This window comes from Rhagoletis pomonella, unplaced genomic scaffold, assembly GCF_013731165.1.
Source record: "Rhagoletis pomonella isolate Grant_MI unplaced genomic scaffold, Rhpom_1.0 Rhpom_scaffold_00008, whole genome shotgun sequence".
NCBI classification, from domain to species: Eukaryota; Metazoa; Arthropoda; class Insecta; order Diptera; family Tephritidae; genus Rhagoletis; species Rhagoletis pomonella.
The window spans coordinates 32,317,306-32,321,803 of NW_023458562.1; positions in this window are offsets into that span (position 1 = coordinate 32,317,306).

Sequence of the window (4,498 nt, forward strand, 5' to 3'; positions counted from 1 at the left end):
GCAACAACATCTCAAGTGACAGTTAATGCATGGTCGGGCATACCACAGGTCACGCATTGTGGACCACTGTTGTTTATTCTATTTATAAACGACTTGCCTAACTATTTTAATTTTGCAAACTGCCTGATGTTTGCAGATGATGTTAAACTTTTTTCAGTTGTGCGTGATCTCTCAGATTGTAATCGTCTTTAGCTCGATCTAGATGAATTTCAGCAGTGGTGTACATTAAACTGTTTGAACCTAAATATAGGTAGATGTTGCGTAGTTACGTTCTCGAGGCAGTCTAGTAGTGATATACCTTTTGACTATAAATTAGATGGTTGCGTTATAAAGCGGAGCACTGAAATAAAAGATTTGGGCAATATTTTTGACTCCAAACTCGCGTTTACAAAACACGTTGACTATATTGTATCTAAATCGTTCTCAATGATAGGCTTTATTAGGCGAAATACTCAAGAGTTCAGAGATCCAGTAACTTTAAAATCCTTTAGTAAGAAGCCGTCTGGAATACTGTTCTATAATATGGAGTCCATATTATGAAGTGGACTCGATCAAAATAGAAAGAGTTCACAAGATTTTCACCAAATTCGCTATTTGCAAGTTGCCCTGGCAAGGTTATGTTCCTCCCTATATTGGCAGACAGAAATTGCTGGGTCTCCAGTCTTTGAAGGAAAGAAGAGATTACTTCTTCATTACATTTATTAAAATAATCAATGGGCACACAAATTGCGCTTATTTAACAGATTTGCTCATATTATATAATCCCCCGCGTAATTTAAGAAACAAAAAGCAATTGGTTGATGCTCTGCATACCACGAATTATGCCAAAAATGAACCAATTGCTAGATCATTGAATTGTGCAATACATATTCTAGTGTTATCGATTTTAACTTAAGTATTGATAGATTTAAGAATAATTTGTTTACAATATTCACCTAGAGTCTTCACTAGTCTGTAAGAAACTAGTTCTGTAGACTGAAATTAAAAAATAAATAAAGAAATATACTACATACATACATGGTTCTCTATGTTCTCTATAGATCCGTATGTACTATTTAAATTTAAAGAAATAAAAAAAATTTAAAGCTAAGTTATTGGAGTAATTTATTTCGCTATTAATAAATTTCTGAAATAACGTTATCTACCGTTATGTTAAATTAAGGGGTTCTTACGATTTTTTGCGGGTTATAGATTGAAAACTAGGGTGGTCTACTATTTTCCGGGGGTTTTATCCATCAACTCCCAGCAAAACAGGCCTGGTTAAAATTTCCACTAAAATTTTAAGTGCCAAATTTTCCGAGGGTAAACAAAAGTAATGAAAAATACTACTAATTTCCATCAAGAAGGGGGCTCTTTAACCCTGTGTAGAAAACATTGCGATGCGATGGAGCAAAACCTTTCTGGGGTTTGCCCACCACTTGTGAATGCTAACTTAGTTTTCACACAGCCACATAGAACTTGTATACGTCTGTGGGACCCCGGAATAAAATAACTTACTTATTTAAAATCTGTTTAAAAAATATTCAACTCTTTATTAAAGAAAAAATACACAAAAAGATCAATTTGTTTTTGTTTTATCTCCAATAATCGAGGAGTTAGATGCAATAAGGGCACTTCTGTTAAAACTGCTTTCTGAGATATTATCGTTAAAGTCTTTTGGTGTGTGACAACTTTCTTGTTGTTGTAGTAATCTGTAAAAAAAAGGAATATTGTTGTGGTATTGAAAAAAATTGTTATATATTCTGTAGTAGTAGTTCCTTCAAGCGATGCGTTTCATGAAAACTTTGTACAAAATTCCTTAGGCGCCGAACGCCGCCGTCGCCGCCGCCGCGCCGATATTTTCGTAACTCGGCGGCGGCGCGTGAGTAATGACAAAAAACGGCGGCGGCGGCGGCGTGGCTCGGCGGCGTATACCTCTAATACATACAAGCCTACATATGTATGTATCCATATTTGATTGTTGTAGACTGTTAGCCTTGCAGGCGTTGTAAACTTGTATGTTTTTCATTGTTTTCGCTTAACAAGTTCACAAGCTCAGTCTCTATGGCTTCAAGTTTACTCGCATGTAAATAATTTTTACCTTGAAGGCAAATCAATATTTTCCATCTATTTTTGGAAAGTTTGCAAACTATGTGTTTACTAGTGAAAGACAGGGGGAGAAGAAAATTTTATTTATTTTAGAGGCAAACATGCATATGAGGAAGATTAGGCAAGCAAGGCAGGAGGGTAAATAAATATATGCATAGGCTAGTCTGCTGCATACACCGCCTGTGGCCTTTCTCGAGCAGATACAATCAAAGGTGTAAGAGGAAGATGCTACTAAATACATACATACGTAACACAAGAATATCAATCCCTAACCGCAAAAACAGCGTAAGCGATATTCTTGAAATAATTCAAAGCTTTCATACCACGTATTTATATAAAACTTTCATAATTTTACCTCTTGCAACTTTTTGGGGCATATTCATAGTCGAAATAAAATCGACTTTCAGGCTAGTTATAGCTTTTTGACATAATTTTCAATGGAAAATCTGTCAAAAAAGCTGCACCTAACATTAGATTCGACTTTGTGTCATCTACGAGTATGACCCATTATTTTTAATAAATTGCTAATGGAGATCATTTTCTGTCAAAAAAAAAATTTTCTCTTAAAATAAAAACCAATTGATGAGGAATATATCAATATAACACAAAAGCAATATTAGTAGATAACAATTATTACAAGGTTCCGCCTTTTAAGCTTGTATACAAATTATCACCGAATATTTGTTTGTACTATCTTGGGGAAACTACAAAATTTTGGCATATTAAAAAGGTCAAAATCTTACCTGAGATGTAATTTTTAAGCGCCTTTTAAAAGTAATATTTTATGAAAAAATTGTCAAAATGTGTATATAAAATTTTTAATAAAAGAAAAAGGGCAAAAGTCGCATAATTTTTAAGAAACTTTTCAAAATAAGCCTATTTCTAAAAAGTCGGTGTCAGGGGGCAGTGTCAGTTTGACACTTTAGTCGCACAACGGTAACATGCACAAGTAGAACTGATAAGCTTCGATTCATGGGCCGAGCAACATCAAAAAATAGGTAAAGTTTTTTCTAATAGCGGTCGCCCCTCGGCCGCAATAACCGACCTCCAAGTGCTTGTCTGCCTTGAAAAATTCTCTCGTAAAATCCATTTTTCGTTCGTAGGCGACGTAAAACTGTAGATCCTTTAGACTCAGGGATGTGCAGCGAACTTTTTTTTGGTAGCTTGTAAGGTGGTGCGGTCTAATGTACCCGTACATCCGTCGACTGGGTAAAATATTGTCGTAAGCGTCATACGTACGTAACATACGACAATATTTTACCCAGGCGACGATACGTTTAATTCCTTTACGTATGTATATTTAGGTATCAAGAATATCTCCAAGTACTTACATTCTTATGCATACGCTGTAAGAGATACTACACCAAAAGTAATCAAGAAAACTGAATTTATACTCACAGTAATGAGGTGGTTTATGCTGCTTGGAAGATTCTTATTGAGAAACGATTTGATTTTCCAAGAGAGATTTGTTTGCCTTATGCATACAAACACACATATATATGGGGACAATTTCCATTCAGCTCCCAACAGTAAGAGCTCAGTGGCGTTTGTTGGGAAATATGAAATGTCAGCTTTATGTGTGAAAAGGTAAAATCACTATATACAAGGATACTCAGCGCGAAATTCACAAATTTCTCCTAATGCATTTTGTAAAACTTTTTCAATATATTAGGCGCCTTCGATAGATTTCGAAGGATATTAATATGTTTTAGAATAATTTTAATAAAAAATATCGATAAATATATCGATAACTAAATTTATAAGTAGACAGATAACGATCTCGATAAATAAGTCGTATCGATCATATCAGTTAATACAATATTAATACATCTAATAGAAGAGGGATCGATAAATTCCTAGATCATAATTTCGATTAATATATCGATAATCAACTTAAAGCAGAAAAGTTACGAAATTGGGCACGTTTCTTTGAAAGCCATTCGAAGCCTGTTTGGGACGTAAATTAGATGATTGCTGGTGCGAACTCGCAACAAGGTTGAGAAACCACAAGAGAAAGTGAGAAAAACAATTGTATTAGCAATAATAAGAAAGATGTATGTATATTTGTTCTCAGATTCAAGATTAAAATCTAAGTATATGATAAAGTATCTATTTGCTTGTAGGTAAGCGTATTGATATAAGCGAATGTTTACCTCTTTTAACGATGACTCCGGTCCGCTGCCTGCTGTCTGACACGAATAAGACCGCAGTTTAAACGGAACCGGGCTTAAATACTAGCCAAGTTCGAAAGAAAGCCACCGGTAGTTTTCCGGCAGCAGTGCAGCTTTGTAGCTGACGACTGTGCAGGAAAACTGCCAGTGGTTCCCAAACATTGAAGGCTTTTGGCTTCAACATTACCGCCAGCCTTGCAATGCTAAAGGATTGCAAAAAAAAAAAAAAAAAAAAAAAA